The sequence below is a fragment of the Coregonus lavaretus genome (genome assembly GCF_964263955.1).
Source record: "Coregonus lavaretus genome assembly, chromosome: 14".
In the NCBI taxonomy this organism is placed as follows: domain Eukaryota; kingdom Metazoa; phylum Chordata; class Actinopteri; order Salmoniformes; family Salmonidae; genus Coregonus; species Coregonus lavaretus.
The window spans coordinates 46,971,557-46,990,997 of NC_140001.1; the positions used below are offsets into that span (position 1 = coordinate 46,971,557).

The 19,441-nt window shown below is 41.4% G+C and overlaps 1 protein-coding gene across 1 annotated transcript in view; it reads right to left on the reverse strand.

Moving 5' to 3' along the window:
- Window positions 1-11,104, reverse strand: part of LOC311141453 (dematin-like) — a 77,256-nt gene extending 66,152 nt beyond the window's left edge. Inside the window, exon 1 of the mRNA XM_084176789.1 lies at window positions 10,936-11,104. The gene's annotated coding sequence lies outside the window, so the exon portion shown is untranslated. The remainder of the gene's footprint in view (window positions 1-10,935) is intronic.
- Window positions 11,105-19,441: the final 8,337 nt, after the last annotated feature.

The window sequence follows — 19,441 nt, forward strand, 5'->3', positions numbered from 1 at the left end:
CGATCGAACATCTCTGGAGAGACCTGAAAATAGCTGTGCAGCAACGCTCCCCATCCAACCTGACAGAGCTTGAGAGGATCTGCAGAGAAGAATGGGAGAAACTCCTCATACCCAAGAAGACTCAATGCTGTAATCCCTGCCAAAGATGCTTCAACAAAGTACTGAGTAAAGGGTCTGAATACTTATGTAAATGTGATATTTTATTTTTAATAAATTAGCAACAATTTCTAAAACCTGTTTTTGCTTTGTCATTATGGGGTATTGTGTGTAGATTGATGAGGGGGAAAAAACAATTTAATCAACTTTAGAATAAGGCTGTAACGTAACAAAATGTGCAAAAAGTCAAGGGTTCTAAATACTTTCCGAAGGCACTGTATATGGAAAATTTATAAAGCCTGGCACATTTAACAGTTAGGCTATTCTACGGAGCACTGAAGATTATGTTTCAGAACCGTGGACAGCGACCGTATCCAACACGGGAGAAAACGCATTTGTTATAAAATAATATTCGATTTATGCACCATTATTTTTACATAATATAACCATATACAATTTCAGTATCACGTCTTAGAGTGATGGACTGTGCCATCCCCGTGGCCTCTGCAATGGATTAGTCCACAGACAGGCGCGAATCAGACAGGTGTCTTGTGCACCATGAAAACATTTATAAAAATTGCGACTGCTCAACTAAAGAAATCTTGGTCAACCAACAGCCTATCGACCAAACAATCGACAAGTTGACTAAATGGGGTCAGCCGTTGTGATGAGGTGATGTTGAAGGAGTCAGGGTAAATCTCAGAACAACAGGCTTTATTCCGCAACTACAGAGTTACGCAGGAACGCCTGCCCCAACCAGGAGAGGAGGCAGCTTCGGAGGAAGTCATGACAGCCCTACGGGATACAGCCACTATATTATGGTCACTACATCCAATGGGTGTGGATACAGCTTTAGAACAAAGTTCTGCAGCATTATTAAAGATATTATCCATCAACTTGATGATCCCATGTACTGTTTGTAAGCACTCTGGTAGGTTGATTGATAACCTGAGCCAGATTACAGGCACTGGTTACCGTGAGAAGTTTCCTCTTGAGTGGACAGCTTGATGAAAACCAGTCTACAGAATATTCAGGTCACCCAGAAAATAGGCTCCTTTGATAACATCACACACATTATCAAGCATTTCACACATATTATCCAGAGACTGACTGTTAGCACTTGGTGGCCTATAGCAGCTCATTGAGCTTATTTTTGCTGATTTCATGGGGCTAAATATATCCATTTGGGACTTATTGTACTGATCAACCACATTTGCATAGAAGTAGCAATCTTTTATTTTTTAAAGTGTGCGATGTCTCTTTATCCTAGTAATGACGTCATGTAAACTAGCAATGTAAATTAGCCTACAAAGCTGGAAGCTGGTACCGGTATCTTCTTTCTTTGTAAAGTGTTCTAGCACGTATGGACATTGTTTTGTAAACAGTAATTAACAGTTTCAACATTTGTGACTCATTTCAGGAAACTAGGCGTATGTCATGTCGCGGGTCACTGCTTCACAGGAGAGCCATTTGAACGTAAACTTTTTTTAAAAATCAAAATGCGTTCTTTGGCAGAAATGCCTTCTGGAACATGTGAACTTTCATGTACCTTAATAATAAACTTGTATGCCATCTGTAAATACAAATAAAATTGTTAAATTACGAGCCTAGTTAGCCACAGAAAAAGACAGCAACCTTCCCGCTAGCCATGATTGGCTGAGATAATGAGCGGGCTGGAAATGCCGAGAGATTAGTTTGGATTGGTCTGCCATATAGCACGCTTCTGTCTATGAGCTAGTCAGTATGTGTAGGTAATCCTGTCTAACAAGGCTTTTTTTTTTTTATATATCGCTTAGTAGAACTGCATAAGTGTTGCTCTCCACTTTCTGGAGGACCGAGTTTTGAAATCAGTGGAATTACAGTATGATAGTTAAGGAGATGGAGAAAACACCTGTCTCAGAATTACATCTTCAAACTAAGGGCAACCATGGCATCCGTGACAGGGAGAGGCGTCCAACCATGACGTATATGGGTAAGATAGTCTAGCTAGCTACATTTTCAGATATTACACGTTTCTAATTTTGACAGAAAGTTGTTTTCATTTCAAGTTAAAGTGTACTGTTAGATAGCTAGCTAACGTTAGCTGTTTGGCTCGCTAGCTAACATTACGTGTATGATCTTATTATTCATATCTCAGAGCCATTTGCTTGGCTAGTTATAGCCTAGTGTTAGCTAGCTAACATTGAACCTAGCTGGTTAGCTACCTGCAGATTCATGCAGGGTAGTAATGTCATGAGTTGAGATTATGGTTCATTGTTTAGCTAGCTAGCTACATGTCTTAACAAAAGACTCCACTATGCAAGTAACCATTTCAATAGAATGTTCATGATGGTAAATTCGCTCTGGCTATCTACTCCGATTTCAGAGCACTCTTGTCTGAGTGTGCCAGAGCGCAGAATAACTGACACATTTTCAAACGCTCGACACCGCTCTGGGTTTACGGTCGGGGCTATAGCTTAAGAGGGTGTGAACAATGCTGAATGGGTGTAGACAAAAAAGAGCTCTCCAGTGGGTGTACCAAAACATTCAAAGGCCATTTTCTCAAAAGTGAGGTTACAAGTTTATCAACTTTCAAAGCTGAATTACTTTCCCATTGTTCCTCAACTGTACTGTATGATAAACCATTTTCTAGCTCTGAGTCTCTACTTTTATCCAATGTAAAAAACACAATTTCAAATTTTGCTACATAAGACCGAATCGAGCCGGTCGGTCACATTTATACATGCAATGTTACATTATTCAAGTGTGTTAACTTCTGTGAGTAGGGAGCTAACATGTTGCAGCCCAGAGTCCTAGTGCTCTAGCAACAATAATGATGATAATAATACATATATTTTATATAGCGCTTTTCATTACAAACAGAATCTCAACGACGCTGTAAAAACAAACAAAACAAATGTAAAGATCTGGCAGGTCTTGGGCGATAGTCTTCCACAGTTTCAGTAGGTGTTGTTCAGCCAGACAGTTCAGAAAGGCTGAGCAGTAGCTTAAGCGGCGGGAGCTTCAATGGCACAGAGAGGGAGCAGCGTCAGTCAATTACTTAGATAGGCCCGGAGCTCTTCATTGTTCGCTGTCTCCTCCTCCTCTATAGGTAGGCTGGATAGTCCACTACTCAAGTGTAGCATCCACCTAGGTGAGGCTTGGGCAGCTATAGGCGCCAGAAAGACCACCACACCTTGACAGTAGTCAGGAGACAGTCCCCTACAAGGCGGGCATCTCTCAGGTTCCACCTGCAACCAGGGCAGGTGGAAAAAAAGGTGAAAGAAAAGCCTGTTCTGTGTGATACATCATTGATATGATCGCATACCCAGCTAGCTAACTATTTAGCCAAGCCAAACAAACTGACTTGCCATTAGTCCAGCAACTCCATGGGTCAAAACCACCAGATATTGTACAGTGGCTTGCGAAAGTATTCACCCCTTTTGGCATTTTTCCTGTTTTGTTGCCTTACAACCTAGAATTAAAATTGATTTTTGGGTGTTTGTATCATTTGATTTACACAACATGCCTACCACTTTGAAGATGCAAAATATTTTTTGGTGTGAAACAAACAAGAAATAAGACAAAAAAACTGAAAACTTGAGCGTGCATAACTATTCACCCCCCCAAAGTCAATACTTTGTAGAGCCACCTTTTGCAGCAATTACAGCTGCAAGTCTCTTGGGGTATGTATCTATAAGCTTGGCACATCTAGCCACTTGGATTTTTGCCCATTCTTCAAGGCAAAACTGCTCCAGCTCCTTCAAGTTGGATGGGTTCCGCTGGTGTACAGCAATCTTTCAGTCATACCACAGATTCTCAATTGGATTGAGGTCTGGGCTTTGACTAGGCCATTCCAAGACATTTAAATGCTTCCCCTTAAACCACTCGAGTGTTGCTTTAGCAGCATGCTTAGGGTCATTGTCCTGCTGGAAGGTGAACCTCCGTCCCTGTCTCAAATCTCTGGAGACTGAAACAGGTTTCCCTCAAGAATTTCCCTGTATTTAGCACCATTCATCATTCCTTCAATTCTGACCAGTTTCCCAGTCCCCACAGCATGATGCTGCCACCACGCTTCACTGTGGGGATGGTGTTCTCGGGGTAATGAGAGGTGTTGGGTTTGCGCTAGACATAGCATTTTCCTTGATGGCCAAAAAGCTTAATTTTAGTCTCATCTGACCAGAGTACCTTCTTCCATATGTTTGGGGAGTCTCCCACATGCCTTTTGGCGAACACTAAACGTGTTTTCTTATTTTTTTCATTAAGCAATGGCTTTCTCTGGCCACTCTTCCATAAAGCCCAGCTCTGTGGAGTGTACGGCTTAAAGTGGTCCTATGGACAGATACTCCAATCTCCACTGTGGAGCTTTGCAGCTCCTTCAGGGTTATCTTAGGTCTCTTTGTTGCCTCTCTAATTAATGCCCTCCTTGCCTGGACTGTGAGTTTTGGTGGGCGGCCCTCTCTTGGCAGGTTTGTTGTGGTGCCATATTCTTTCCATTTTTTAAGAATGGATTTAATGGTGGTCCGTGGGATGTTCAAAGTTTCAGATATTTTTTTTATAACCCAACCTTGACATGTACTTCTCCACAACTTTGTCCCTGACCTGTTTGGAGAGCTCCTTGGTCTTCATGGTGCCGCTTGCTTGGTGGTGCCCCTTGCTTAGTGGTGTTGCAGACTCTGGGGCCTTTCAGAACAGGTGTATATATACTGAGATCTTGTGACAATTAGATTGCACACAGGTGGACTTTATTTAACTAATTATGGGACTTCTGAAGGTAATTGGTTGCACCAGATCTTATTTGGGGCCTTCATAGCAAAGGGGGTGAATAATAATAATAAAATAAAATAAAAATTTCATTTCACTTACCAATCACTAACTATTTTGTGTATGTCCATTACATGAAATCCAAATAAAAATCCATTTAAATTACAGGTTGTAATGCAACAAAATATGAAAAACGCCAAGGGGGATGAATACTTTTGCAAGGCACTGTGTGTGTGTGTGTGTGTGTGTGTGTGTGTGTGTGTGTGTGTGTATGTGTATATATACAGTGGGGGGAAAAAGTATTTAGTCAGCCACCAATTGTGCAAGTTCTCCCACTTAAAAAGATGAGAGAGGCCTGTAATTTTCATCATAGGTACACGTCAACTATGACAGACAAATTGAGATTGTTTTTCTCCAGAAAATCACATTGTAGGATTTTTTATGAATTTATTTGCAAATTATGGTGGAAAATAAGTATTTGGTCACCTACAAACAAGCAAGATTTCTGGCTCACACAGACCTGTAACTTCTTCTTTAAGAGGCTCCTCTGTCCTCCACTCGTTACCTGTATTAATGGCACCTGTTTGAACTTGTTATCAGTTTAAAGACACCTGTCCACAACCTCAAACAGTCACACTCCAAACTCCACTATGGCCAAGACCAAAGAGCTGTCAAAGGACACCAGAAACAAAATTGTAGACCTGCACCAGGCTGGGAAGACTGAATCTGCAATAGGTAAGCAGCTTGGTTTGAAGAAATCAACTGTGGGAGCAATTATTAGGAAATGGAAGACATACAAGACCACTGATAATCTCCCTCGATCTGGGGCTCCACGCAAGATCTCACCCCGTGGGGTCAAAATGATCACAAGAACGGTGAGCAAAAATCCCAGAACCACACGGGGGGACCTAGTGAATGACCTGCAGAGAGCTGGGACCAAAGTAACAAAGCCTACCATCAGTAACACACTACGCCGCCAGGGACTCAAATCCTGCAGTGCGAGACGTGTCCCCCTGCTTAAGCCAGTACATGTCCAGGCCCGTCTGAAGTTTGCTAGAGTGCATTTGGATGATCCAGAAGAGGATTGGGAGAATGTCATATGGTCAGATGAAACCAAAATATAACTTTTTGGTAAAAACTCAACTCGTCGTGTTTGAAGGACAAAGAATGCCGAGTTGCATCCAACGATCACCATACCTACTGTGAAGCATGGGGGTGGAAACATTATGCTTTGGGTCTGTTTTTCTGCAAAGGGACCAGGACGACTGATCCGTGTAAAGGAAAGAATAAATGAGGCCATGTATCGTGAGATTTTGAGTGAAAACCTCCTTCCATCAGCAAGGGCATTGAAGATGAAACGTGGCTGGGTCTTTCAGCATGACAATGATCCCAAACACACCGCCCGGGCAACGAAGGAGTGGCTTCGTAAGAAGTATTTCAAGGTCCTGGAGTGGCCTAGCCAGTCTCCAGATCTCAACCCTATACAAAATCTTTGGAGGGAGTTGAAAGTCCGTGTTGCCCAGCGACAGCCCCAAAACATCACTGCTCTAGAGGAGATCTGCATGGAGGAATGGGCCAAAATACCAGCAACAGTGTGTGAAAACCTTGTGAAGACTTACAGAAAACGTTTGACCTGTGTCATTGCCAACAAAGGGTATATAACAAAGTATTGAGAAACTTTTGTTATTGACCAAATACTTATTTTCCACCATAATTTGCAAATAAATTCATTAAGAATCCTACAATGTGATTTTCTGGAATTTTTTTTCTCAATTTGTCTGTCATAGTTGACGTGTACCTATGATGAAAATTACAGGCCTCTCTCATCTTTTTAAGTGGGAGAACTTGCACAATTGGTGGCTGACTAAATACTTTTTCCCCCACTGTATATATATATATATATACTACCGTTCAAAAGGTTGTGGTAACTTAGAAATGTCCTTGTTTTCGAAAGAAAAACAATTTATTTGTCCATTAAAATAACATCAAATTGATCAGAAATATAGTGTAGACATTGTTAATGTTGTAAATGGCTATTGTAGCTGGAAATGGCAGATTTTTTATGGAATATCTACATAGGCGTACAGAGGCCCATTATCAGCAATACTTTTGCGAGGCACTGTAACCTTGTTGAACGTGACGTTATGAAATGCTTTTAGAACATAATATTATATGTTTTTCGAGTGCCTAGCACATGCTTAGATAGATGTGGCCGCAGCCATATTGAAACAACATCATGGTAATGCGTCCGCGCGCCTACTATACTCATGGCTTTTTGATCAACAACAATAAAATACTAACAATCATGTTTTTTATGTTAACAAGCATGTATAGTCCGGTCAAAAATAACTCATTCAGCTGTAGGCTACATTACAGTGATTTTCACATGGGCAGGGGCATCGGATCTACTCTTAAATACATTATGTTCACAAAACAAAGCAGTTAGCTAACATCAAATACGTATAGTCCAGTCAAAAACCCACTTGCACATGTTTTTGTGTTCATTCATGAGCAAGTTCTAGCTGTGTTAAACATTACAGTAGTTTTGACATGGGTATCGGATCGTACTGTGTTAGCCAATGTTATCCAAAAAGCTAGCTAACAGCAAACAAGTGTAAGGTTAGTAAGTTAACTGCATGGTAATGCCCACAATAATAAAGTCACTTTTGCAGGAAGATTGTGTACACTATGCATAAAATGGTATTCAATATGGTTTGCAGTGAAGGACTTAATTCAAAAGCCAAAAATAGTTAATATTCAATTGCCAAAACATTGAAAATATTCCATTGTCTCTGTCAGGTCCACATTGGGTAGGCATCAATAGAAAAATAGGAAATAACTATGAAATTTAATTAATTAATTAATTAATAATAAAATATTTCAGTTGTGTATATTATACTGAACAAAAATGCAACATGCAACAATTTCAAAGATTTTACTGAGTTACAGTTCATATAAGGAAATCAGTAAATTGAAATAAATAAATTAGGACCTAATCTATGGATTTCACATGACTGGGCCTGGCTCCCCAGTGGGTGGGACTGGCTGCCAAGTGGGTGGGCCTATGCCCTCCAAGGCCCACCCACTTGGCAGCCAGGCCCACCCACTGGGGAGCCAGGCCCAGCCAATCAGAATGAGTTTTTCCCCACAAAAGGGCTTTCTTACAGACAGAAATACTCCTCAACATTCTCTAAAATGATGTTGGAGGCAGCTTATGGTAGTGAAATGAACATTCAATTATCTGGCAACCGCTATGGTGAACATTCCTGCAGTCAATATAACATTTGCACGCTCCCTCAAAACTTGAGTCATCTGCGGCATTGTGTTGTGTGACAAAACGGCACATTTCAATTCATGAAACATGGAACCAACACTTTACATGTTGCGTTTATATTTTGGTTCAGTTTACTTCGTTTTTATTGGATTACTTTACTATTTTTCATCCCTTAAAGTCATCATCTCATCTCTGCGAATCTGCACTCCCCATACCGTTCTGTTTTGTCATCCTTTTCAGCTAGGCTAGCCACAGAGCCGTCTGAAGACATCTTTATACTAGTTCTTCAAAGAAGATAAGGCATACTTTCACAAACTGTCTCTATCCCTCTCTCTAGTCGTGTCTTCACGGACATTTTCAACCTCTCCCTGTCTGTCTCCCTGTCTCCCTGCACCAACATGTTTCAAGCAGACCACCATAGTCCCTGTGTCACAAAAACACGAAGGTAACCTGCTTAAATGACTACCAACCTGTAGCACTCACGTCTGTAGCCACGAAGTGCTTTGAAAGGCTGGTCATGGCTCACATCAAGACCATTATTCCAGAAGCCCTAGACCCTCGCCAATTTGCATACCGCCCCAACAGATCCACAGATTATGCAATCTCTATTGCGCTCCACACTGCCCTTTCACACCTGGACAAAAGGAACACCTATGTGAGAATGCTATTCATTGACTACAGTTCAGAGTTCAACATCATAGTGCCCTCAAAGCTCATCACTAAGCTAAGGACCCTGGGACTAAACACCTCCCTCTGCAACTGGATCCTGGACTTCCTGACGGGCCGCCCCAGGTGATAAGGGTAGGTAACAACACATCCGCCACGCTGATCCTCAATACGGGGGCCCCTCAGGGGTGCATGCTCAGTCCCCTCCTGTACTCCCTGTTCACTCTTGACTGCATGGCTAGGCACAACTCCAACACCATCATTAAGTTTGCCGATGACACAACAGTGGTAGGCCTGATCACCGACAACGACGAGACAGCCTATAGGGAGGAGGTCAGAGACCTGGCCGTTTGGTGCCAGGACAACAACCTCTCCCTCAACGTGATCAAGACAAAGGAGATGACTGTGGACTACAGGAAAAAGAAGAGGACCGAGCACGCCCCCATTCTCATCGATGAGGCTGTAGTGGAGCAGGTTGAGAGCTTCAAGTTCCTTGGTGTCCACATCACCAACAAACTAACATGGTCCAAGCACACCAAGACAGTCGTGAAGAGGGCACAACAAAATCTATTCCCCCTAAGGAGACTGAAAAGATTTGGCATGGGTCCTTAGATCCTCAAAAGGTTCTACAGCTGCACCATCGAGAGCATCCTGACTGGTTGCATCACTGCCTGGTATGGCAACTGCTCGGCCTCCGACCGCAAGGCACTACAGAGGGTAGTGCGTACAGCACAGTACATCACTGGGGCCAAGCTTCCTGCCATCCAGGACCTCTATACCAGGCGGTATCAGAGGAAGGCCCTAAAAATTGTCAAAGACTCCAGCCACCCTAGTCAGAGACTGTTCTCTCTGCTACCGCACAGTAAGCGGTACTGGAAATTAGTTTCCATGGCCAAGTAGCCACACATCAGTCTAAAATCACTATGCACAATGCCAAGTGTCGGCTGGAGTGGTGTAAAGCTCGCCGCCATTGGACTCTGGAGCAGTGGAAATGCGATCTTTGGATTGATGAAGATTGATCAATCACACTTCACCATCTGGCAGTCCGATAGACGAATCTGGGGGTTTGGTGGATGCAAGGAGAACGCTACCTGCCCGAAAGCATAGTGCCAACTGTATCTTAATACTACAGCATACAATGACATTCTAGACGATTCTGTGCTTCCAACTCTGTGGCAACAGTTTGAGAAAAACCCTTTCCTGTTTCAGCATGACAATGCCCCCGTGCACAAAGCGAGGTCCATACAGAAATGGTTTGTCGAGACCGGTGTGGAAGACCTTGACTGGCCTGGACAGAGCCCTGACCTCAACCCCATCGAACCCCTTTGGGATGAATTGGAACGCCGACTGCGAGCCAGGACAAATCGCCCAACATCTGTGCACGACCTCACTAATGCTCTTGTGGCTGAATGGAAGCAAGTCCCCGCAGCAATGTTCCAACATCTGGTGGAAAGCCTTCCCAGAAGAGTGGAGGCTGTTATAGCAGCAACTCCATATTAATGCCCATGACTTTGGAATGAGATGTTCGTTGAGCAGGTGTCCACATACTTTTGGTCATGTAGTGCATAAGATAATGCATACATCTCAAATCAGCTATATGCTTTTATAAAAAAGCAATTGAATCATTCAGAGCAAGAAGGCATGGCCCGGGATAAAAACTCGGTTAAAAGCTTAAGCTTTCTAGTTGCTTCATAGCATTATTTCAAGAGCCTGGCTAACCATTGAATGGGACCTGTCCCGATCTCTCGCTGATGTTGTTATGTAAAAGCATCGTCTCGCATAATCCATCCATCCCCATGCACACAATACATCACGATTCACGACTCTTACCATAGTCTATTTATTAGGTAAAATATAGTAACATGAATGGTGTAAATTAATAAATGATACCTATAGATTGGTCATATTCGGTATTACATATCCTATAGTAGGTTCCAGTAACATGTCTGCATGATGCGCGTCTCGGCGACCTGTATGACAAGCAGCAGCATCGCATTAATCCGAAACCGGGTACCACAATCCGCCTCCAATGTCAGAATGAGTATTCTGAGCTAAATGTAATGTCAGTTTCGACCAACATAATATGACAGACTATATTGGCTATGCATGATAGACACATTTGATATGGACACAAAACATAAAAAGCGCTCTCTCACCTGAAAATTGTCGTCTTCCAGATGATCAGTTTCCTCCCACAGTGTATTAAAGCATACAAGTGTATCCCTTTTTCATTACATGTTCTTTCCAAAAAGCTAAAATAAAATCGAAAGTTCTCGACGCAGTAGTTTCATCTAACAATATTTGTGTACAGCAGCTATGCCTGGCACCGGGGACAAGCTGAGGCTGCTGCTGTGACTGATAGCAGCAATGTTTTCGTTGCTCCCCCCCTCGCGAAGCTGGTCCAATCCACTTTCAGTAACCGGGGGATTTGCTGTAGCTGTAGTCTGAAAATTACATCGCACTATTCTATTCGCGTGCTTGAAATATCGACCGATCGTCACAAATAAATGTCGAAATGGAAACTGTTGCGCAATGTATCCTTTCATACATTCTATAATTTCTTGCAAAATAATAACAGATTATCCTCAACACTGCATCTGGCCACATTACAATGTGGGCCACAGGGCCAACACCATTAACAAAAAGGTAAACAATGGAGCAAAATAATCTCACGATATATTCACATGCAAATAACACTTGATTTCTATCAAATAGGAGGTCCTGTTTCACTGACCCTACAAGCCTGAGATGTGAATGTGATTTTTGCATGTCACAACAACCCAACCCATGAGAGCCTGGGGTCAAGGCCAGGTATTTGCCATTACTGACAGCAACCCTGGAGTAATTAGGGTTAAGTGCTTTGGTCAAAGGCAAATCGACATATTTTTCACCTTGTCAGCTCAGGGATTCAAACTAGCAACCTTTCTGTTACTGGCCCAAAGATCTAACCACTAAGCTACCTGCCTCCCATGATACATATGTAATGCTCAGCTATATGTCAATGAGGGCAACATTACTTTGTTAGTTTACAACAAAATCATAGCAATTGCTTTGGCAAAAGGTCCTTATAGATTTTTAAAAAAATGATAAGACCTATGTACTTTCGTCACCATTATGGTATTTAAAGTAATTTTCTTTCAAATCAAAGGGTAGGCTATATTTTATTAAATTAAGTCTGATTGTGTGGAGACACCTGTTTCTATGTGTTTCATCTTAAACTGTAGAAATGTAGCTGTAGGCTACTATTTGATTACCACACCAATTTCATTTTTGCTTGCCTTGTCCACATTAATGTTTTTGCTACCAATCAAAAAGGGAGGTCAAATGATATATTTTTAGAATTGAATTTTGAAAGACATTAGGGGCTCTATTTTAACAAACCTAACGCAATGGTAATGCTATAGGTCTGGAGGTGTATCAGAAATCTATTTGCACAGATGAAATTATGAGTGCAATAGCTGGCAGTGCCGAAAAAAGGGCTGGGTGAATAAACAAGTTGTAGGTGTGAGGAGGGCTTGGCCCCTCACTGGCCATTCAATGCGTTCCATAGCTTAATACTGCATGCGTTTGTTTCAAGTTCTGTAAGTTATTGACAGTCTTTGCATTGTCAACTCCAATTCGTCCATTGTGGATTGATACTACAGTTTATTAAAAGGCCACCACTATTTGGAAGTCATTTCCTGTTCTAGAGAGGAAATGCATTTTTGGGTTCCACCTCCGAAGAATGATGAAGGCTACTTATACATATTCACGAATTGGGTGTGGGAATTTCCACGTGCAGTTGATAAGCATCAACAAATAGGGCACTGACAGCTACTGTAGCCATCTTGCTAACGTTACAGTGCCTTCAGAAAGTAGTCACACCCCTTGACTTTTTCCACATTTTGTTTTGTTACAGCCTGAATTTAAAATGGATGAAATATAGATTTTTTTGTCACTGGCCTACCCCATAATGTCATGGTGGAATTATGTTTTTCGAAATTTGTACAAATTAATTAAAAATGAAAACATGAAATGTCTTGAGTCAATAAGTATTCAACCCCTTTGTTGTGGCAAGCCTAAATACATTCAGGATTTAATATTTGCTTAACAAGTCATATAATAAGTTATATGGACTCACTCTGAGTGCGAAAATTATGTTTAACATGTTTTTTAATGACCGCCTCATCTCTGTACCTCACACATACAATTATCTGTAAAGTCCCTCAGTCGAGCAGTATATTTTAAACAAAGATTCAACCACAAAGACCAGGGAGGTTTTCCAATGCCTCGCAAATAATTGCACCTATTGGTAGTTGGATACAACACTTTGGATGGTGTATCAATACACCCAGTCACTACAAAGATACAGGCTTCCTTCATAACAGTTGCCGGAGAGGAAGGAAACCGCTCAGGGATTTCACCATGAGGCCAATGGTGACATTAGAACAGTTAGATTTTAATGGCTGTGATAGGAGAAAACTGAGGATGGGTCAACAACATTGTAGTTACTCCACAATACTGACATAATTGACAGAGTTAAAAGAAGAAACCTGTAAAGAATAAAAATATTCCAAACAATGCATCCTGTTTGCAACAAGGCACTAAAGTAATACTGCAAAAGATGTGGCAAAGCAATTCACTTTTAGTCCTGAATATAAAGTGCTATGTTTGGGCTAAATCCAACACAACACATTACTGAGTACCACTCTCCATATTTTCAAGCATAGTGGTTGATGCATCATGTTATGGGTATGCTTGTAATCATTAAGGACTGGGGAATTTTTCAGGATAAAAAATAAATGGAATGGCACTAAACACAAGTAATCCTAGAGGAAACCCTGGTCCAGTCTACTTACCACCAGACACTGGGAGATGAATTCACCTTTCAGCAGGACAATAACCTAAAACACAAAGTTAAATCTACACTGGAGTTGCTTACCAAGAATACAGTGAATGTTCCTGAGTGGCTGAGTTACAGTTTTGACTTAAATCTGCTTGAAAATCTATGGCAAGACCTGAAAATGGTTGTCTAGCAATGATCAACAACCAATTTGACAAAGCTTGAAGAATTAAGAAATAATAATAATGGACAAATGTTGCACATTCCAGGTGTGGAAAGCTCTTAGAGATTTACCCAGAAAGACTCACAGCTGTAATCCCTGCCAAAGGGGATTCTAACATGTATTGACTCAGGTGGTTGAATACTTATGTAATCAAGAATATTTGTGTTTTATTTTGCATGATTTGTTTTTACAAATGTTAGAATTTTTCTACCACTTTGATAGTATTTTGTGTAGATTGTTGCTGCTGCCTATTGCAATCACTGGCCACTTTAAGAAATGGAACACTAGTCACTTGATTAATGTTTACATATCTTGCACTACTCATCTCATATGCATATACTGTAAATATTCTACTGTATCTTAGTCCATGCCGCTCTGTCATTGCTTGTCCATATATGTAAACTCAGCAAAAAAAGAAACGTCCTCTCACTGTCAACTGCGTTTATTTTCAGCAAACTTAACATGTGTAAATATTTGTATGAACATAACAAGATTTAACAACTGAGACATAAACTGAACAAGTTCCACAGACATGTGACTAACAGAAATGGGATAATGTGTCCCTGAACAAAGGGGGGGTCAAAATCAAAAGTAACAGTCAGTATCTGGTGTGGCCACCAGCTGCATTAAGGACTGCAGTGCATCTCCTCCTCATGGACTGCACCAGATTTGCCAGTTCTTGCTGTGAGATGTTATCCCACTCTTCCATCAAGGCACCTACAAATTCCTGGACATTTCTGGGGGGAATGGCCCTAGCCCTCACCCTCCGATCCAACAGGTCCCAGACGTGCTCAATGGGATTGAGATCCGGGCTCTTCGCTGGCCATGGCAGAACACTGATATTCCTGTCTTGCAGGAAATCACGCACAGAACGAGCAGTATGGCTGGTGGCATTATCATGCTGGAGGGTCATGTTAGGATGAGCCTGCAGGAAGGGTACCACATGAGGGAGGAGGATGTCTTCCCTGTAATGCACAGCGTTGTGATTGCCTGCAATGACAACAAGCTCAGTCCGATGATGCTGTGACACACCGCCCCAGACCATGACGGACCCTCCAGAGTACAGGCCTCGGTGTAACGCTCATTCCTTCGACGATAAACGCGAATCTGACCATCACCCCTGGTGAGACAAAACCGCGAATCATCAGTGAAGAGCACTTTTTGCCAGTCCTGTGTGGTCCAGCGACGGTGGGTTTGTGCCCATAGGCAACATTGTTGCCGGTGATGTCTGGTGAGGACCTGCCTTACAACAGGCCTACAAGCCCTCAGTCCAGCCTCTCTCAGCCTATTTTGGACAGTCTGAGCACTGATGGAGGGATTGTGCGTTCCTGGTGTAACTCTGGCAGTTGTTGTTGCTATCCTGTACCTGTCCCGCAGGTGTGATGTTCGGATGTACCGATCCTGTGCAGGTGTTGTTACACGTGGTCTGCCACTGCGAGGACGATCAGCTGTCCATCCTGTCTCCCTGTAGGGCTGTCTTAGGTGTCTCACAGTACGGACATTGCAATTTATTGCCCTGGCCACATCTGCAGTCCTCATGCCTCCTTGCAGCATGCCTAAGGCATGTTCACGCAGATTAGCAGGGACCCTGGTTCATCTTTCTTTTGGTGTATTTCAGAGTCAGTAGAAAGACCTCTTTAGTGTCCTAAGTTTTCATAACTGTGACCTTAATTGCCTACCATCTGTAAGCTGTTAGTGTCTTAACGACCGTTCCACAGGTGCATGTTCATTAATTGTTTATGGTTCATTGAACAAGCATGGGAAACAGTGTTTAAACCCTTTACAATGAAGATCTGTGAAGTTATTTGGATTTTTATGAATTATGTTTGAAAGACAGGGTCCTGAAAAAGGGCTTTTCTTTCTCTTTTAAAATCTTTTAATTCTTCTATTATTTTTTTTTGGGGGGGGGGGGTAGATCAGCTTTAATATTGCAGATAGATTGTAACTTCCATCAATGTAATTGTCTGCATCACTTCCGATCCCCCATATGTTTCTTTTTCTTTTTTTCTCGCATATATATATATATATACACATACATACATATACGCATATACATACATATCCTTTAAAAATATATGTATTTCCCTTTATTACTTTTCCCTAATTGGAGTAAACCAGTGAACAACAATGCTTAGGCCTGTACTTCATGCTTATACATACTATATACATTTTATGGACACAGTCAATAATTATATTTTGTTTGTTTTTACTCCTGAACTTCCTCCAATCATTTTCATGATGTCCATCTGGTAGGCTTCTACAGTGGGGAAAAAAAGTATTTAGTCAGCCACCAATTGTGCAAGTTCTCCCACTTAAAAAGATGAGAGAGGCCTGTAATTTTCATCATAGGTACACGTCAACTATGACAGACAAATTGAGGAAAAAAAATCCAGAAAATCACATTGTAGGATTTTTTATGAATTTATTTGCAAATTATGGTGGAAAATAAGTATTTGGTCACCTACAAACAAGCAAGATTTCTGGCTCTCACAGACCTGTAACTTCTTCTTTAAGAGGCTCCTCTGTCCTCCATTCGTTACCTGTATTAATGGCACCTGTTTGAACTTGTTATCAGTATAAAAAACACCTGTCCACAACCTCAAACAGCCACACTCAAAACTCCACTATGGCCAAGACCAAAGAGCTGTCAAAGGACACCAGAAACAAAATTGTAGACCTGCACCAGGCTGGGAAGACTGAATCTGCAATAGGTAAGCAGCTTGGTTTGAAGAAATCAACTGTGGGAGGAATTATTAGGAAATGGAAGACATACAAGACCACTGATAATCTCCCTCGATCTGGGGCACCACGCAAGATCTCACCCCGTGGGGTCAAAATGATCACAAGAACGGTGAGCAAAATACCCAGAACCACACGGGGGGACCTAGTGAATGACCTGCAGAGAGCTGGGACCAAAGTAACAAAGCCTACCATCAGTAACACACTACGTCGCCAGGGACTCAAATCCTGCAGTGCAAGACCTGTCCCCCTGCTTAAGCCAGTACATGTCCAGGCCCGACTGAAGTTTGCTAGAGTGCATTTGGATGATCCAGAAGAGGATTGGGAGAATGTCATATGGTCAGATGAAACCAAAATATAATTTTTTGGTAAAAACTCAACTCGTCGTGTTTGGAGGACAAAGAATGCTGAGTTGCATCCAAAGAACACCATACCTACTGTGAAGCATGGGGGTGGAAACATTTACATTTACATTTACATTTTAGTCATATAGCAGACGCTCTTATCCAGAGCGACTTACAGTTAGTGAATACATATTTTTTTTATACTGGCCCCCCGTGGGAATCGAACCCACAACCCTGGCGTTGCAAACGCCATGCTCTATCAACTGAGCTACATCCCGGCCGGCCATTCCCTCCCCTACCCTGGACGACGCTGGGCCAATTGTGCGCCACCCATGAGTCTCCCGGTCGCGGCCGGCTGCGACAGAGCCTGGATTCGAACCAGGATCTCTAGTGACACAGTTAGCACTGCGATGCAGTGCCTTAGACCACTGCGCCACTCAGGAGTGGGGCTGTTTTTCTGCAAAGGGACCAGGTTGACTGATCCGTGTAAAGGAAAGAATGAATGGGGCCATGTATCGTGAGATTTTGAGTTAAAACTTCCTTCCATCAGCAAGGGCATTTAAGATGAAACGTGGCTGGGTCTTTCAGCATGACAATGATCCCAAACACACCGCCCGGGCAACGAAGGAGTGGCTTCGTAAGAAGCATTTCAAGGTCCTGGAGTGGCCTAGCCAGTCTCCAGATCTCAACCCCATAGAAAATCTTTGGAGGGAGTTGAAAGTCTGTGTTGCCCAGCGACAGCCCCAAAACATCACTGCTCTAGAGGAGATCTGCATGGAGGAATGGGCCAAAATACCAGCAACAGTGTGTGAAAACCTTGTGAAGACTTACAGAAAACGTTTGACCTGTGTCATTGTCAACAAAGGGTATATAACAAAGTATTGAGAAACTTTTGTTATTGACCAAATACTTATTTTCCACCATAATTTGCAAATAAATTCATAAAAAATCCTACAATGTGATTTTCTGGAAAAATAATTCTCATTTCGTCTGTCATAGTTGACGTGTACCTATGATGAAAATTACAGGCCTCTCTCATCTTTTTAAGTGGGAGAACTTGCACAATTGGTGGCTGACTAAATACTTTTTTCCCCCACTGTATATGCCATATCTTTCATATCTTTCTAACTGTCTTTCACAAAAGCTCACAATATATAACCTGTATACTTATTATGGACACAGCATGTCTTACACTAGTTATCTTGTTGTTATTAGTTGTTGTTATTAGTCCCATCCTTCAGCTCCATTCAAAACACCTCCCATCTATCTCTTAACACCATTCATATTGGATTTCTATTTGCCATATATTTTTCAACTGTACTGTGATGTTTTACAAAAGTTCTGAACCTTTCTATTCTCATTGTTTCTACAGTTTGTGAATTGAAAATAAACATTTTTGCTAAAAGTATTATTATATTATTGATTGATTGACTATGACTTTTCAGATCAGCCAGTAGTGCTATCTGCAGGGTCAGCTCCATGCAAATATTGCAATCCTTCAGCCATTCCTGGACCTGTGTCCAGAAACAAGCTACAAATGGACAGTACCAAAACAAATGATCTAATGATTCTGTCTCTTCACAGCCAAATCTGCAGAGCTGGGAAGATTGTATCCCCCATATAAATAACATTCTATTGGTAGCAATAATTTTATATAATAATTTAAATTGAACAATTCTAATTTTTGAATCCGGCGTCATTTTGTGTATCAGTTCATAAACACTATGCCATGGAATCGGTACGTCAAAAATCTCTTCCCAACTATTTTGCAATCTAGACGGCTGTCAATCTTTTGGTCCTTAAATGAAACTGGTAAACTTTTTTATTTATCACAATTTTCTTTAACCAATTATGTTATTTAATGCAAGGCCGACAGACAAGTTCCTTACTTTTTCCTCCTTCCACATTCCTCTTCCATTTTTGCGGTAATGCTGCAATTATTTGGTTGTAATTTTGGGTAGAGCAGACATATGTTTTTGTTAGCTGCATGTGCGACATAACTCCACCATTCCTACCGATAATATCATTTACGAAGATTATACCTTTTTTAAACATTTTCTCAAAAAAGAAAGTTTTTTTATCAATTAGTATAGTTGAGTTTAACCACAATATTTGTTGCAATATTTGTTCTGTCATTTCTGGAGGATTAAATTGAAATTGCAACCAACTTTCTATGGCTTGTTTAAGAAATAGTGATATTTGGGAGATTATTTCCTTTTCAAATACCTGAAAGTCAGGGGTTGTAATCTGAATAAAGGGAAAAAGTCCCTTCTTGAACATTGGGTGAGACAATCTTACTAGTTTGCTAGAGAACCAGTTCGGATTTAAGTATAATTTTTGTATGACTGAAGCTTTTAGTGATAGGTCTAATGATTTAATATTTAATAATTTCTGTCCTCCTAATTCATATTCATTATATAAATAGGCCCATTTAATTGTATCTGGCTTGCCGTTCCAAATAAAATGGAATTTTTTTCCCTCATATAATTTAAAAAACTGTTCGCTAGGCGTAGGCAAGACCATAAGCAAATAGG